Genomic DNA, 18,833 nt, shown 5'->3' with positions numbered 1-18,833 from the left:
CCCTAATTCTTCCTGTGAAACTTTTTTTTGGCACCCTTAGCTCAGAGGTGTGGACACTGCACTTTACATTAAAGGTCAAAGTGCCTGTCTAATTTTTTTGGTGAAAGACTAATGTTTTTAACTCCAATTTGCAATTTTCAACAGCCTGTAAATTGCAGTAATTACTAGGACAGAACTACTGTGGAAATCGGAATTTTAATACTATTCTGTGTAAGTGTACTAATCAGCACAGAACATGAATGATGATGCAGGAGGAACAGAAACTCTTAAAATACGTTTTTTTCTAATATTTTATTACTTTACATTTCATTTAATGGGCCACAGTAACACTGCAATGTTTATTTGTGTTAATAGCACCATGTATCCAGTTTCTCACAATCTTGCTTTTTTCGATATTAAACTACTTTCCCACACTATATATAGCCTATCTATATATATATATATATATATATATATATATATATATATATATATATATATATATATATATAACACAAAGGAGCATGGCAAGATGTATGCTTGGAATAACAAGAAGAGATAAATAAAATATAAAAATAAATGAATGCATCTGAGAACAAACCAAAATATGTGACATAATTGAAAGAGTGCAAATGTTAAAATGGCAAGGGGCCGAACACATTGCAAGAAGAACAGATCAAATAAGCTATTGAATGGATCCCAAGAGATGAAAAAAAGACCACATAGAAGATTGGAAGATTAAATGATAAACTTTACAGGCATGACATGGGAAAGAGAAGCTGTAGATCAAAGCAAGAGGAAACATCTTGGGGAGCCTTCATCCAGTAGTGGATCGATATGTGCTGATGGTGATGATGATGGTGGTGTATATATATGGTGTGGTGTGTGTCTATATAATTCATTTTCTATTCATAATGTTTGTATAAAAGAAAAATGCTTGTACAAATACCTTATAAGCAAAATTGTACATTTTCTATCATATGAATCATATATTAGTTTACATATGTTTACAACAGATATTTATATTGTGCTGTGTTATTAATGTTTAATTCGAAGCACAATACATTTTAGGTAGAGCTAGATAAGGTAATGTCATATTTACAATAGCACTGCACTTTCTTCTATTCTTACTGATACTTGTGTTTAAAGGCATTCATTTACTTGTTGCTTTCAATTCTAATATTCTGTATAAATTGTTCTTAACACAGTCTTGACACCACGGAACATCAGAGTTGGGTTTTTCCCATCATTATTTAAGGTCAGTATAATTCATGAAAGTATAATTATATTGTAATAGAAAAGCAAACTTATTTATACAAAACAATATTTAGAAGGAAGCCTATATACACTCTGAAATATATATCAAACATGACTGAAATATTGTATTTTTGCATTTCTGTTACTATTTTAAACTTGTTCAAATTAGTTTTACTCAACAAAAATCAACAACGCTAAAGCCTGGGGTCTTACATGGTTATTTAGATGTGCAGATCCCTACTGAGGTTTGAGGAAAGCCACTCAGATACTGAAGAAACAGGTCGATGGCCACACTCATCTAATCATTAGTGTTTTTCTAAAATTTCTAACATCAATACCCTGTTAACATTCATAATGAATGAAGTAATGGAATTGCTAGGTTTCTGACTGTGTGAATAAGGCTACCTAATGTTTCCTGTTTGACCCTAGTAGTATGTTAGACCTAATAGAAACATCCTGGGGTCAAAGGCCAGCACTGCATCACACTGCTAGTTATGCAGAGACCTCGTTACCAAATTGGCATTAGAAGAGGTTAACAGTGGACACATTCCAATGATGTCATCATCATTTCTCTGATTGTTTTGAAGATGTCACAGTAGGGGAATGCTCGGTAATTGAAGACTCCTTCAAAGCCATCTTCCAGGAAAATGAAGCAGGTGGAGATAATTCCTCCTTGTCCTAATTGTTCATTCTGACTCACAGATTGGTTTCACAAAACGTTTGTGTGAAATTGTTATGCAATTTGCTCAGTGTAGGCTAAACTCAAACTGTGTTTACGATTACACGTTGATTAGACATGAGGCCTTGTTAACATATAGATACAATACCTTCAAATTAGGGATTAAATGATATGGGATAACCAGATATAGAAGCTCTGGTCAACTTCAAGCTCTCTGGCTATCGGGCAACGGCATGCCGCTCAATGGGGAATCCCAGCCACAGTTGGCTTACACATAGTCCAGATTAACAACAGCGATGTCTGTATTATATGTCTCTACATGCACTAACAGAGGGTTAAATGACGATGAGTCATGCCAGAGCCCAATGTTTCTAGACTGTTCTTCAGCTCGTATTGTATGATTGTTAATGATCCTTCATGAATTGTTATTGAATAGAGGCTGCAAGACATTTAAAAGCATGATAACATTAAAATATTTGGAGTTAAATTAAATCTAAATTTGAGCAGTGTGTGTGTGTTAAACATGATTTCCTCCAATGTAATGTTGAGGCAGCCAAACCATCCAGAAGTCCTCGTTTAAGATGTGCATCAAGACTGCATCAGCAGCAGCCAACAATAAAACCCATGTTTCTAAAAATCCACATGCAGAATCACATGACAATTTCCCCAGTGTCCTGACCATATGATGTACATAATGACAGAAATAAGGACAAGCATAAGGCTTCTGTACATGGAACACACCGTTTTTGTATCTGATCCAGGCACAGAGCACTCTTTTGTCCTCCTGTAAAAGGATCACCACTGGGGTCCTGAGCTGAGTTTATTATCTTGACTGAATGCTAGTTCTCAGCTGTGGCTGCCTGGAAGCTGGCAGACTATTATAATGTGTTTTTCATATAATAGTATGTAATTGCCAGACAGCCAAATTAGCTTTACAAACTAAATGGAAAAAATCCTAATGATGGCCCTAATCTTATTTTTTCTTACATCAACCCTAATTAAAATATAAATATATGGTTTTATTCCAAAAGGAAATTAGTCCATAAAATATGTAGTTAGATATTACTGTTATGCTTTACTCATCATTTTTTAAATTAGGTCACAGCTTTAGATTTGTAGTCCTCCAGATGCATATGAGGTGTCCCACTATTTTTGTAATTGGGTTACATCAGCCATTTTGTTTTTGTTCTCTGTTTATTACAAAGACATAATACAGTCCAATCAAAACCAAATCAAGGATAACACCTGCAAATACAATATAATACTGAATAATCATTATGTACTCGAATTTCATACTGTAGACAGCTGCACTGCTGTGCTCATTATTTTGCAATACTATTCATTTTATTATTATTATAATTATGTATTATTTATTAATTTGGCAATTGCCTATATCCAAGGCATTTATAGACTTTAATTGAAATAAGTACGTTTTGCAATTTGTATTGGCTTCATTCAAGTTTTGTGGTTGTAAAAAACAAAATCTGTCTTTTTCAGCAAAACGTTTGGGGGATAGATGATATAGGTTGGGCATTCAGAAGACAGTTGTAGGTAGCATTTCAGTGCTGACAACAACCTGCCAGCTGTCTTGTGGTTGCAAACTGTTGGACTGTGTTCATAATAATAGTGAGCCAGGTAAGATCTCTTTATCTTCAGTACCTCCAAGCAATATTCAGGGTCTGAATGCTGACAAAAGATGCAGGCCTATTGAGCTGCTGTCAACAAAACCAGGAGGGACGTGGTCAAAGCCTCACACAATGATAATGAGCATCTCCAATCCCAGTAAAGATTCAACCCAAATATCTTCATATAAATAATGAGCATGTCTTGCTGTATAGTTACTAATTTGTTCAATTACAGACTAGACTGACTGGCCACATTTTATTTTAAGTGACATCTGTCTGGCAGCTGCAGGGATGGTTGAAATCGGGATATTTTTGAGCTGCCAGACCTCAGACCTCACCAACTCTCCACATTGGGAATGGCTGAACCTCATGGCGGAGGTTCTCGTCCAAACAGTCTAATTTTGTAAGTTTAGCTTAGGGGGACCCTTTCAGGCAAAGTAGCAAATTTGTGAAATTTCCAAAAAGATTAGCATGTTCATCATTCAAAAAGCAGCACACCGCTGAGTTAAAAGTTTATTTATAACATTGCAAACGTGTAATGAAAATATCCTTTGACCTCAAACTCCTTTAAAGGGGTGCAGGATTCTGATTGTGCCATAAACAACACTGGCAACACAGCATACTGTTTACATCAGTACCATTTCTAGGGAAACTAGAAGTGGAAAATGAAGCTGTGGCAAACTTTAGTTTTATATATATAGAGAGACACATTAAAGGCTTGTGGTAGCCCTGTTTACAGAACAGTACAAACATGGTTCGATTTGTCTTTGAGGGCCTACACTGTAGAGTCAGGTAAGTGCAATGCGGTATGTGTAACCCCACCCTATTATGTGTTGCCCAGATGGTGGTAATCAGACTCCAGTCAGATCCCCATTCACAGAGCAGGGGTCACATCCACATTCCACTATACACTCAGGACTGAGACACAACAGTCATTTATGTGGCAAAGACCGCCCTCCTTCCGTGAATTAAACTTACAACTCAAATCATGTATATATATATATATATTGTATTTTTCATGTATGTGTTTAATTCACAAGGAGACCCACTCTGTGATTTCAGTACCAGGGAATGAAAGATATTTTATATTTGATTAAGCAATTAGCATGATTTCACTAATGGTCTTAATGTATTTACAAGGAGAGGATTGGGAGTCTCTTTTGCAGTTTAAAGAAGCACTTTCCTTATTTGATTTGCTCAGGCAATACATATATCACATATAAATAAGTATAGCCCTGTCTGTTAATGTTTAAGAGTCAGCAGCAATGGACCATAAACCATCAGAGAGTACAATATAAATGTTAAATAATTAATTTTCTCTGAACTTGCTTCCAAACTGTGTGGTTTAATTAGTTCTGAGCAGTAAATTAAAACTGCAGTTTAGCTGTGGCACCATCTGAGGAATAACTCTGGTATTCTCTCAGGCACTCCTGGATGGCTATATATATAAACTTTAAGTTTGGAGTAAAATGACTGGTCTTATCATCTGTAATCTTTGCTATTAAGCACACATTTAATCCTACCTTAGAGTGATGTGTGCAGACAGCAGATCAAAAGAGAGATTTCAACACATGGAGAAATAAATGTAAGCAAGTGATAAAAAATGAGACATGGCAAAATTACAGTTTAAATTTACATTCATTCTGTAGCCCAGTGGTCAGCTTGGACAGGATGGAGAGCATCTCCATGGGAAGTAGGCACTGGCACATTTAAACATGTAAAATCAGCACAGGATCTTCACACATACGAGGAAATTGAAATTGAAAAAGATTTGTTGAATTTCTCTCATTGGGTGCTCAAGCCTTTAAGTTAGTTCTGCCTTATCAGTGTGATCCGAGTTCCGCCCCCATTTGGCGCTGCAACTCCTCTGTTCATGTCCTCTGTCCACAGTACACAAAGAGGAGATGGCTTAGTGATGCAAATGTCTCAGAGGATGTGTGCTTTGTCTTTATCTTTCACAGGCCACTTTGAGGAGCAGGTTTTCACAGCAGTAAGGCAGGTCGGGTATAAACCGACTGTTGTAAATAGTGAGTATAAAAAATAACCAAAAAAAAGGCAATTGTTGTTTAGTTTTTTTATTTAAGAAAATCTTTCAATCTTGTACAAAACCAAACATAATTAATCTCAATTTCCTTGTGAACAGCCTATCTGGAAAAAAAAAAAAATGAAAATTAAAACCAGTTTAGCAAAAGCATGTGTGAGAGAGGCTACCCTGCCCTAATCGCATAATTAGTGGTGTGTTTTCTCCAGGGGGACAGCTAATTGAAATGAATGACTTGCATTTAAATGTGGTAACCTAAACCTTGTCCTCAATGCATGGCCAGTCAGTCAGTTAGCCCTGGTTTGAGTATTTGGGCTCAGGACAGAGTCAGTGAATGCAAAGGCAAACATCAGCATCTGTAGGACCTCTATGTCTTTATATATTATCTGTTTTAGTCTATACTTTTTTTTACTTTTGCTCCCTTCTTTGTAGTAACAGCTTTATCAGACATAATGCTCTGTGTGGATTGTAATCCTGCAAACCTGTTTAATTAATGTGAACCTCCTGTGCTTCTCATGCTGTGCTCTTAGTATACAGGTAGGCTATAGCAGATACGCTGACCTGTACAGTTTTTTCCTGGGAAGAAACTATACTCTGGTATTCAGTGGATCAGTGCTTTATTGTCTCTGGACTGTTTATAAGGCAGTTAAACTGTGTTTTAGCCCTTGATCAGTTTTCGAACAGAACAGTGGGGGCATTGTTCAGGTGTTTCCATGCCAACATGCTCCGTCAAACAGGTGAGTTACAATAGCAGTGGAATCGCTGTGTCTGACTCTATATAAAATAACAGGTGTGCTGCAGGACTCCTCCGCTGACATGAAAGAACCGAATCAAAATAGTTTACGGTGTTTAGACTACAGTCACTTAACTGCCCTTTTAACAAGAAAGGGGTTGCGTTTATAACTGCAGAAGCAGGATAGTGATTCATCCATTTTGAAATAATTGGTCTAGTCTACTTCCTACTACTAGGTATCCACTTTCTTTCTTCTTTCAGCGGTCTGGGCCAACAGTGTTCTCTTCCCACTGGATAAACCCACTTTTCCGCCGCATTTGCTCTTACATTTTGAAGAAAGCGAGAGTCTTCCGAAGTGAACTTGTGTCCCCAGTGACTCATCCAGTCTCTTTTAACTACAACCTTCCCTGCTGATGAAGGCTTCTTTTTCAGTCACCGTTAACCAATTGAGTTCCATATTAAAAGTCACAATAGCGGCGACTGCTTGAAACTTGAATACAGTTCTAAATCAGCCAAAGACGAACATGAAAAATGCAAAGGCCTGCCTGAATAGACAAGGTTTTACAACAGCTACTTCAGAACAATGCTCTTCACCTGAACTGGGTTATCTGATTGATTTATTTACTTATTTCCTGTAAGACACTAAAGGGATTTTGAAGTCTCAGATGTTTCTAGCAAAGGATTCCTCTCCATGACCTCCAAATACAGTACCATATGTTGTAGAGGTGTCTATCCAAGGAAGTCCACTATATTTATCTGTGTAACATGGATATATTTTGAACATTATTGTCGTCTGTATATAGGAGTGTCTATATATAGGTGACTTTCAAAGATAAAACTATTTTAGGAGTGCTAGATTTCCACTGTGTGTTTTGGTACTATCTCCAGGATGGCCTGTTAGGAAATGTTGGGAATGTGTACCAGATGGGAAAGAAGTCCCTTTAAGGCTACAACACCTTTTTGCAACTGTTTTGGGGGATTTGTTTTCAAAAAAGACATGGAATTAAAAGCACATGCCCTGTATTTTTTCATACTTAAACATGGATTATTTCTGAGGGTTTCTTCTTGATGATGACGATGATAATGTCAATAATAATAATAATAATAATAATAATAATAATAATAATAATAATAATAATAATAATAATAATAATAATGTATTGTACTGCATGTACAAGGGAAACATATTTAAATATAGTTAAACTGACTCATGTAAAAGTATTGAATATATATTTATATACCAATGTACTCACTAATATATACTAGATATGATAGATTTGATCCTACTGCTAAATAATTTGTTTTTTCTACAACAATACCTGGATTTAAATTCCACAGGTTCTTCAAAAACAGCTGCCATGTACTTTATTCTGATTTCATGGTTTTAAATGAGCTCAAGCTGATTCAAGTGAGTGATTGACAGCGGCAGTCAAGATGGGCAGAATGGTCTCCTGTTGTTTATAACCTTTCTGTCTTAAGACCCTTTGTTCCAAAAGAAAACCACGATTCCCTGAATACAGCCATCTTAAATCCCTCTGGTGTCCTCTCAGGCTCTTCCATCTTCATCAGATGTTGAATGGTTTTAATTCTGTCTTTCTCTGGTGCAGAAGTTTATGGACAAGTAATCAGAATAACTTCTTAAAAGACATGGGCATAAGATGTGTTCCATTTTAACAATTTATTCTTTCAGAAATCATCCAAACAGTAAAGAAAGTTTCTTTCAGCATCTGTCCAACAAAAAAGTATATATTGCAAAAAGACCCATTTTTAATTTTTACACTTTATACACAAAATTACTGTGATTTGACAATTAGGATTAATCAAATAAATTAAATAATATACTAATGTCCCTTTATTGTTCTTTCAATGTATCAGCACAGATTTGCGTTTGTTTTTTGATGAAATGGCAGTACTTTGTTATTCAAAGTTTCCAATAAGGGGTGCAGTTTGTTAGCACTCTGTCCTGAAAAAGGTTTTAGAAAATGTACCCTGGGTTGGAGACAATGTGTTCCAGATGGGAACAGTGTCCCTATTCTAAATATACCCTATTCTGTTTTTACAAATCCTTTGACCAATCTGTCGACGTGAAAAAAAGGAACACCGAATCAAAACCACATGCCCTATGCATACCATATACTTTTCAATGTTTAAATTTACAGTTATTTAAAAACAGGAAAGGTTTGATGAATCACTAGTTCTACTGTTATTTATAGTAATACTTCTAGAAATTAATAATACATTTCACCTCCCAAAATAATCACAGTTCTGTAATAGCAGAGCAAACACTTTGTTATTTTTGTTTAATAAGAATATTGTCATATTACCTATAATTGAGTTTCAAATATTCAGGTTAAAAGCTGAATTAAAAATAACTCAGCGACAATGCACTTAAATGGAACATTGGCCTTCCTTTTCTCTTACATATTTAGGTACATTTTAATTGTTTCCTGTTACAATATTTTCACTTTACAGCAAATGAATCAGCTATAAACATGAGAATAGTCAAAATGAGGGACACATATGGTTTCTTTTTTATTACACAACCAACCCCCGTCAGGCATAACAACATGAAAACTACAGAGACGTTTTAACCACGCTGTACAGCAAAATGAACCAATGCCCAGTTTTACAGAAATAAGGACATTTTATGTAAACAGATTGAGGCCTATAAATATCACTGTATGTTCCAAAAAAGACTTTGTCACAATCCCAAGAACATTTATAGTCCTGTGTGCTGTATCAGTTTATATTTGTCATTAAATTATACATATTGACTTTCACCATGGCAGAATCGGGATGCTTGTTTGTGTATTTTTTCATTAATATACATCATCATTATTGAAAAATGGGAATAGTTTAATGCATTGCCTTATTTTTTAATTTTCAGTTATAATTAATCAATCCAATCTGAGATAAAGCCTTCAATGAAAACAATTAAACAAAGCTCAACATCACATTTGCATATTCAATTGGAAGATAAATGCAATAAAATAAACACAACATAACGAATGCAGTCATATTTTGTGAGATGCAATGTTTTGCCGTTGTATTACCATGTTTTTCTTTACATTTTAGACTGCCTTTGAGCTCTATTACACTGAATATTCTTTATATTGTGTAAATTGATGCAGGCTTATTAGTACTTTTGTACTGGATTGCACATAATGGCTTTCATTATTGTCACGAGGCCTCCAGGTTAACTTACTCATGCAACAGTATAATATGGCTTCTATTAGCTTCCACATTAACCTCTGTCATGAATAACAAACAGTGAAATTGGTGTCATTTTAGAGTTATCTTTAATCTCTTTGTGCTTTGCAAAAGTGTTATAGTTTTGCGCCTTGAGTTTCAGAGAGAATGGACCCGTTTGGATTAGCATCCTCTCAGTGTTTTTAAGCCTTATGAGGTCATAGTGTCTCAAAACAATTTTTCGTTTAATCATCGAGAAATGATTCATGTTTAAAACTGCAAACTAAATTTTGGTTCAAATTGAAACATCATTGAACCATCAAAACACAGAATTTGTTTCAGCATTTTAATTTAACAGACTGCATTAATTATAGCACAATATTGCTGGTGTCTCAATTGACATTAACTACTGTCTCTTTTATCAGAGGGAAAATAAAATAGCAGTCAGTTGATGATAACAGAGATCTAGGTCATACACCTCCTACTGTGGAACAAAGAGCAAAAACTAAGAAAGCTGTAGAAGCCAAGAGGTTTAGTGCAGAGGGTATCTTGCTCATCTTCATTATTCTTATAATTGCTGTTTACTACAGCATGTTAATGAGCATTATGCTTCAAATCCACCCATTGTAGGTCAAGAACTTATTGTTTTTATTTAGATTTACAGTGGTTTGTTGGATGAGAGGTTTTTGAAGTCCAGCCGTACTTCAAAGTGTGGATAAAATGTTTGCCAAAGGCAATGGGGGTGCTAATGATCTTTAAAATGTACTCTCGTTGAAGATTTAGGGCTAAATGATGTAAAAAAAACAACTAATTGTTATATTGCTGAGAACTGCAACTGCAAAGGCCAAAAGTGACTCTTTTGCAGAAGAAATGTCCAAGTTAGTAATTTCACACAGTGTTCTACATACTTTGTTAAAATTTAGAATTAAGAGATTTGCTGTTGATTTGTCAAGCGGCAAACTGTGTTATTTAGAGGTTAATTGAACACATCAGTTTTGAGTAGTATAACTGAGAAATTATATAATTGTAAACACTGTATATTCTTAAGCCTGATTTGTGTTCCACATTAGTTGTTCAGTACAGCCATGTTGTTTATCTCAACAATGCTTTTGTCTTCTCACTGCAGAAGCTCAGGGAGGTACTTTGTGTGCTTACATGAATGCATTGGAATGCAGTAAAAGGTGAAAAGGTTTTCTGCTGCTATTGATACTGGCTTTCTGGCCCAAGGGGTAAACTCAACCAGCGTGCCACTGTGGGAGTTTCTTTCTTTCTTTCTATTTTCTGTTTGATGGGATTGAGTTTATGAATAGCATTAAGCTTTTTTCACATTACATGTTCAGTTATATAACTAAAGAAAATATTATCTTTTCACTAATATATTGTCAATGAAACTGCATAAAAACTAGTCTGACATTAAAGGTCAGCTGGTGTGTGGCAATAGGGTTTCAGCTTTAGGGACCAAGTCTTGCATTTGTCTTATATAAATAGTAGGCCTTTATTATTTTATTGTACGATAACAATGTAGAGAAATTGCTAGATTAATTCTATTGGTTTTATTGCCTCTACAATGAACATAAAGTGGTCATTACAGTAACATGGCAGAAATGCACAGCTTTAGCCCTACAGTTAGCCAAGCAAAAATAAAGTCCCTTTCACACTGGCTTTTCTAGCCTGGGTTAAGCCTACTAATCCAAAGCATAACCCTGCACCCCTCTGCAGTGAGAACAGAACCCAAGTAGAGCAAGAGAAACATGCTGACAACATGATTTAAAACAAAATTATGTATAATTATAATCATAAGTGTTAAAAGTAAAAGTTTGTATGAATGTAAAACATCCATGCAAATACATTTACAAATTGTAGAATATTCTGATGTAGAATGTTGACAACTAGGATCACATTTTCCTGTTTAAACACACTGCATCATGAAATATCATTTAAGTAAATATGTTCTGAATTGGGTACAATTAAAACTGCTCACTATAAAGTCAGTGTAGTCCACATTAGAGTTATCTAATACTGTAATGACACAATGTTCAATATTTAATGTGTTCCACGTAACAATGTGATAGAACACAAATAAACAATTGCAGTATTGCACATTCTGTCCCCTCACCATTTATAATCCACACTATTGTAAATTGTTTTCAGCTAGAGCTTTCCAAAACACATAATAATCTTTTCTCCCTTTGAAAAGAAAAATGGGATTATGTTTGGAACCATTCCTGTTTTGCAACAAATCTTGTAGAACAAAGGCATTTAAGGCGACAAATATTTTTCAAAATATGATAGGGGTGTTTTCAGAAATGCCAATTACAAAGCATTAATTAAGTGAGGGTTTATATTAAATTCAGTCAAAAGCCACAGATTTGTAATTATCCAGCAACAAGTTGGAACTACTTTAAATCAGGTGTGCATCGTTCTATAAAGGTTATCATATTTGTTTAAGAAGTTACAACCCACAGTGGATATTTAGCTGTTGGCATCTCACGATTAGCCACTTGTGTCAAAAAAACAAAATACACACTAAAACCTACAATACATTAAATCACAGCGAATCTAAACAAGCCTATTTAGACTAGTTATGGAATTGGTATGAAAAATCATCTTTCATTTGTATGTCAAATCTTTGCATGCAACTAATTTATTTTCCAGAACAGAAAATTAATCCAGTTTACGGATCTGCCAATAGCCAACTCATTAAACATGCCCTAGCATGATTCAGCCATATACAGATTTAACAGTACAGCTCCACGAACATGGGACAGACCAGACTATTAAATAACACGAGACCCAAAGTCCGATCCCTCTTTAGGATCTCTATACAGTTCTACAGGCAATATGTACTAAGAAACTACTTTTAATTATGTACATTATAACAGACTATTTACAAAGAATGAATATGGAGTGGGTATACTCCTTGCATCAGTAACAGCTCTAGGTTTTTTGTAATTCTACAAATAGTCAAAATCATGACCTCCTATTGTAAACATTCATTACAAAAGGTTTAATTAATATTACCATATACTAAGAGAAAGCGAGACCAATCTAAAAATCACTGAATTACAGCAATGTAATATATGAAAGCAGATCATATTCGGTACCATTAATTCAGATTGTTTATATTGTTTCAGTAAAAATACTTGCAACAAAAGGTGGGTTTAGGCTGGGACTGTATATGTAGTATTCTAGTTTAAAAAAACATCAGTAACATATGCCAGAGGAGTTTCAATTGCTGGGAAGAGAAACTACTAGAGACTTGGAGTAACACTTCCTTAATTCCCAAAGGAACTGTTGAATCCATTTAAAGATGCAGCTTCTTAGCAGAAATGTGTAGTTGTACAACTTTGTGGCAACCCCTATAAAATGAGTGTATTGTATAGATTGTAAGAACTGCACCCAGACAGCAAGAGGATTAAAAAAAAAAACATTGGACAGAAGTTGTATAAATTAAGTTTTATTATTTCTCACGCCATGTTTTCAGTCTTCAGTCTCCATTTCTCAGATCTGTCAAAAACAAAAGTCAAAGATTTCAGTATCATGGGCCACCTACTTTTTTCTTCAATTGCACATTAAGAACAATACAAACATGTGCTCAAAAGCTCACTTGTTAGCCAACAATCTCAGGAAGCCCCTGCATCTACAGAATGAGTTAATTTCAAATCCATCAATCTTAAACACAAAGCTTGAGCATTGTGCTGCTTATGGGTCTGTCGATCTTGAAAGATTGCTTTAGAATACAAGATCGCAATCTACAAACAGTTTGCAGCTGTATTATGGTTTAAACCTCACAGAGGCATTACATCCATTCTGTGATTCCAAGTTTAAAAATCTTGTTCCTCCCGACAGGATCCAAAGCAGGGATGGAGCCCCTGCCTCAGGTTTATGAGAGGAGTGCTATACCCCCCTGTGTTGGCCACCTAAGACACAGACAGTCTTAAATGGGCAAAGCTATAAGGGGATGCCAATATATTAGTCTACTTCAAGGGCATCTGCCATGAAATAATGGTCTTAACCTACCTCCACATCAGTTCAGTACATGAACTGGCACTAGCGTGAACCAGGTGCTTCCAGATGACCATCTGTTTGAGTGGGGGATAAAAATAAATCACAAAATGGTCTATAAGGGCATTCATCCATTACAGTGTTGACTGTTCTGTTCAATTAAGGAGATGTAAATTAAATGCATATCTACTGTTGCTATACATCCTTTAATGAACCAACAACTCATTCAAAATTACAAGACCTTAGCTGGACAGAGGAAAAAAAGGCATCCAGATCGATATCAAATTACATGAAATATTCATATACAAGAAATTACTGCAACTTGTGTGCAAATGAAAGTTTGTTCCTCCCGACAGGATCCAAAGCAGGGATGGAGCCCCTGCCTCAGGTTTATGAGAGGAGTGCTATACCCCCCTGTGTTGGCCACCTAAGACACAGACAGTCTTAAATGGGCAAAGCTATAAGGGGATTGTAAACCCAATTAAGAGCACATACCTTCAGGTCATCCACAAACTGCACATCTCCATTCACAATGTAGCACGGATTCAAATTCCATTCACTGCATCACTGGAAATTAAAAAGAGTGCATAAGACTTCAGACACTCAATTGTGCAGAATTACGAAAATGCCTCATTACGAGTTATCTAGTGCAAAATAATTAGTTTGCTTCTAAAATGTAAGCGATTACATTAAAGTGGTTCATATATTGGCAAAGGGCAGGAATTCGAAAGTCTGAGGCTTTTGTTTTTAGCAAAGTGGAACTGGAATTTCACGTCGGTTAGTGTGCATCGAATTAATCTGTTCAGCTGAAAATCTCCAATGTGCACCAAAATGGTATTTCACTATAGTTAAAATATTCCCTAGTTTACCAAATTATTCAAAACCCCTGTGTAGTTGTAGACATTTCAAACCTCCTGTGACACCTGACCGGTTATTTCCTGCAGTTACCAGATCACTTTAAAGACTGTCATTCTGCCTGACTTGCTTTGCACTCCATTTGTAAAAATGTTATGCAAGTGTAGTGTTTCAAGTGTACATTAACTATATTTTTGTAAGCCTCATAAAATCACCCTGAAGGACCCTGACAAATTAAGAGTCATAATTATGCTTCAGTATACAGAATTGACATTTCTAAGCTTGGAAACATTTTAATGGCACCAGCTCTCCCTGCATACTACTTTGTGATCCTTCCCACCCCCACCTTAATGATTCAATAACAGGATAAACTTATGGTAGAATTCTTAATTTAGTCACAACTAAATCTCCATGACAAAAATACATTGTATCTCTTGACAGGATCCAAAACAAATGTAGCCTCTGTTTTAGGTTTGAAAGAGAATTGCTCTACCCCCCTGTGTTGGCCATTTAAGACACACAATCAGAAATGGGCAAAGCTTTAAAGGGGATCTTTGCAGTGGGAGACATTACCAAGAGCTTCTTACCTTTGAGTGGCTCCAGTCATCGGTGTAAGCAGGGCGATGTGAATCCCATTTCACTGAAAATACAAAATAATCACCCGTCTTTAAAATAAGGAAAGGCAATTATATACTACAGTAAACCTACAAAGGTGACAAGGAGACAATCACTGAAGCATAGCCAGTCCTTCTTATTAAAACTATTCAACTATGTTGTAAGTCATATATAGTCATACATATAGTCAAGAAATAATAATAATAATACACAACGTGCACGTGTATCAATACACAAAAGCTGTAAACTGACCACTTATAAAAGACATGTACCTCCCGACAGGATCCGAAACAGTGATTTAGCCTCTGTTTCAGGTTTATGAGAGTTTTTATCTACCCCCCTGTGTTGGCCACTTAAAATACTTTTGATTTTAAATGGGCAAAGAAAGGGGACACTGAAGCCTGTTACAACCCAATCCATTCACCTTTTTCAGGTCCGTCCATCTTCACAGACACAGATTCTGCCTGCATGTGGTTCCCTCTGTCAAAAAAGAAAAAAAGAATCAAGTTTTAAAAACAGGTCACTAAATTACTGTGTAAAACTTTAGGAAAAAACATGTCTCTACAAAAACATGCCTAAGTAGCACAGGCCGTCTACACACACGCACCACGTGGCCGACTGAAGCGCAACTCCGAGCAGGCCGACCAGAAGAAAACCCTGCGAGGCGCGCCGATGAGCCATTACATTGCCACGTCTTTTCTACTTGCATTGTAAAGTCTGTAACTGGCTAAATATATATTTCACACAGGACTGGATTTACGGCTGGATAATAATGCGAGGCCTGTCTCCATCATAGCCGCGCTAATCTGCGGAAAGTATCACATTTGCACATCAGACTTGCTTTTTATAAATCAAGGAACACATTAAACTAATGTTGCATATGAAAAATGTGTTGGTACGCGTTTTAAATTTTTTTCATATAAAAAAAAAAAATCCTTACCATCATGATAGGAGCGCCGTCCTAGCACACCAGTCTGAGGAATGAAAGAAAGAGCAAAGCATGCTGGGACAGTAAAGACGACTAATGAGCAAAGCATGCTGGGAAAGTACTGACGAAACGCCTTCGCTTTACAATTAAGGGTACAGTACCTTCTAATAAAAGGGTGACTACCGTAATGGAGCTCCTATATGCATTTTATAAAGACGTTATGATGTAGAAACAGCTTATTTACACTTGGGGCTATTTCCATTGTATGATCAAAAATAATAATAATACTTATATATTATATATTTATACTAACTTACATACTATCATGACCATGCATGAACCAACTTGCTATTACACTACGACTACTAACCTATTTACCTGTACATAATATTACTAATGCATACACTATTCATAACCTAAATTATACTGTCACTACTTCCATTACAAACTATCTCTGATATTAACCTGCATTCTACCATAAATGTAACACATATCCAGTAATACAGGACAAAAGTACTGTCACATGCAGACAACGTACCTTCAGATACTTTCAATTGTAGTTACAGAGATGCTGTGGCCTTCATCCACCTGTGGGTTGACAAGGCTGACAATGATGATGACTCAGATCAAAGACTTTCCAAATAAGACCTAGCAGTGTGTCTGAAATGTTGGACATAAAGAAACCAAATCAACACAGATAAGAACTTGTCTCCATGGAAACAACCTCGATTTAATGGCAATCTATTCTTAGCAAACCGCACAGAAACTGTTAAGCCTAAATCAAAACAAAAAGAGGTGCATTAGACAAAGATTACAAATGTCACTATTGCTGGGTTGCTGTTTTAGTTTTTATTCAGCTGTAGAGAAGAAGGTGACCTCCATCGCATTCATACTCATCTTGCCACGAGGTTTAAAGTTCATTCAGTGATTGAGAGTTAAATGCAAATAAAACATTTCTATTAATATGCATGCGTATATACAGCTATGCTTTAGCCATGAATGTTCGGACACCCATGGTTTTACACAAAGCATATGTTTTTAAATATACTTTACCCTATGGCTTACATATACCATTAATGCTGTTTGTTCTCTGCAGATATTGAATGCTTAGTGTAATGTGTCTTGCAGCAGGCAGTGGAAGTTTGAGGTCAAACATTTTTTGTGCTCACACTATACTCAAATATGCGTCTTTCACATTCAGTATGGCCTTGACTGTTTACTAAATGGAACACTAAATCATATCTGAGTTTATTTAGATTGCATAGACATATGTACCTATCCTTGCATGTTTTTATGGAATTAGTGACTTATATAGTTACTTATTATTATTATTATTATTATTATTATTATTATTATTATTATTATTATTATGCATTACTCCATCTGTATTATTTATTCTTCACACAGCTTTTACAAGAAACATACACAACTTAGTACAGTTCAGGTTGCTTGAGCTTTTTACTCAATATTATCCCAACGTTTGTTTTAGATTTTTAACCAATAAAATAATAATAATAATAATGCCATTTGCATAGAAGAAGTGCACACGCACACATAATAAGAGAGACACTACAAAACACAGACCAGGGGTGTAGTGGTAATAGCTAGAATTGAAATGATCTGGAAGATACTTTGTCTACATGTAAACACTTTTTGCATGAAATATTATTGGATATACATTATTTTTATTGTAGTATGCAGGTTAATACTACTGATAGTTTATTATGGAAATAGTATGATTTTATATTATAGTAGTTGTAGTAATATGTATAAGCAAGTAGGTTAGTAGCTTTTGCATAATAGCAGATATAGCAGTAATATATTATAGTTTGTAAGTTAGTAATTATATGTAATTATTATTATTATTATTATTATTATTATTATTATTATTATTATTATTATTATTATTATTATTAATGATTATGTGTATGTGTGTTTGTAGATACTATCAGGCCTCGTTATGTGTTTCATCAGAATACAGTGAGTGTAGCAGGTGAGAACAGGACTTGGTGCATTTTACTGTCCCTCTCCAGTCATAAGTGTAATTAGTTGCAAAAGGCTATCGCTGCTGAGTGCAGGATAATAATAGGTACACATTATTATTATTATTATTATTATTATTATTATTATTATTAATCCACTTGAACATTCACTTAGGGCTATTACTTTCACTACATTTGCACTAGACATATGACATTTCATAAAGTAAATCTGACTCATATAGCTCAGTTTGCTTCAGCTTTTGTATCTGATGGCAGCCAAAATTATAGATTTTTTACCTTTTCGTTTTTTAGAAGCCATCTGTAAAGTAGAATGCATACTGTCAAAATGCCCAAATACCTTTGGTAGCTACACAACCTACAGACACTACTCCTCGCCTACTGTTAGCAAATTATTCTCCTTGTTCAATCAGGTTCAGCAGGTTCAAAGACAAGTCTTTATGTATAGACCTTACAATAGGCCCACACCATGTCTTCCTGTTGCCTAAATAATGCTTATTCTATCAGTGGATTGGTGTTGGCCAACCAAAAGTACCATTCCAGCGATAGAGGGTTGTCGCCTGTGCGAGGGGTCCACCCAATGCAGAACCAGAGGTGTATGAGAACGGGTCAGTTTGGCAGCAGCGGTGTATGTTGCAGCAGGGTGCATACGTGCATGCCCCAACGACCTCGGGCAAAGGGCAGCCCAGAGGCAGCAAAGTCATGTTTGATACACTGGAAAGCCAAGATGGGGCAATTGGGGGACTTCCTAAATACTGAGGCGCCCTACCAGCCAGCCCTACCAGATGGTTTGGTGATCTGAGTGTTAGAATGGGGAATTGTGGGGGCTTCTGTAGTCAAAGGATGGCCCCGCACAGTAAAGCGGGGAGAGCAGGGATTGGGGAGAGGGGATAATGGGGGACAGGGAATATAGGGGTGCCCCAGGCC

At 35.8% G+C, this 18,833-nt stretch overlaps 1 long non-coding RNA gene and 4 other non-coding genes across 5 annotated transcripts; all 5 read right to left on the bottom strand.

The window, feature by feature from the left end:
* Nucleotides 1-12,944: 12,944 nt before the first annotated feature.
* Nucleotides 12,945-15,998, bottom strand: LOC136766443 (uncharacterized). The gene is made up of 6 exons (XR_010821741.1): nt 15,919-15,998; nt 15,403-15,458; nt 14,951-15,003; nt 14,004-14,075; nt 13,524-13,585; nt 12,945-13,010 (listed from the first exon to the last, which is right to left on the bottom strand). It is a non-coding gene; the product is annotated as an uncharacterized LOC136766443 (long non-coding RNA).
* Nucleotides 13,335-13,452, bottom strand: LOC136767026 (small nucleolar RNA SNORA26). The gene has a single exon (XR_010821805.1). It is a non-coding gene; the product is annotated as a small nucleolar RNA SNORA26 (small nucleolar RNA).
* Nucleotides 13,847-13,964, bottom strand: LOC136767039 (small nucleolar RNA SNORA26). The gene has a single exon (XR_010821817.1). It is a non-coding gene; the product is annotated as a small nucleolar RNA SNORA26 (small nucleolar RNA).
* On the bottom strand, nt 14,787-14,900 carry LOC136767027 (small nucleolar RNA SNORA26). The gene has a single exon (XR_010821806.1). It is a non-coding gene; the product is annotated as a small nucleolar RNA SNORA26 (small nucleolar RNA).
* LOC136767028 (small nucleolar RNA SNORA26) lies at nt 15,243-15,360 on the bottom strand. Its single transcript, XR_010821807.1, has one exon. It is a non-coding gene; the product is annotated as a small nucleolar RNA SNORA26 (small nucleolar RNA).
* Nucleotides 15,999-18,833: the final 2,835 nt, after the last annotated feature.

The sequence above is a fragment of the Amia ocellicauda genome, chromosome 13 (genome assembly GCF_036373705.1).
Source record: "Amia ocellicauda isolate fAmiCal2 chromosome 13, fAmiCal2.hap1, whole genome shotgun sequence".
Taxonomy (NCBI): domain Eukaryota; kingdom Metazoa; phylum Chordata; class Actinopteri; order Amiiformes; family Amiidae; genus Amia; species Amia ocellicauda.
This window is presented reverse-complemented; position numbering and strand designations above follow the sequence as displayed.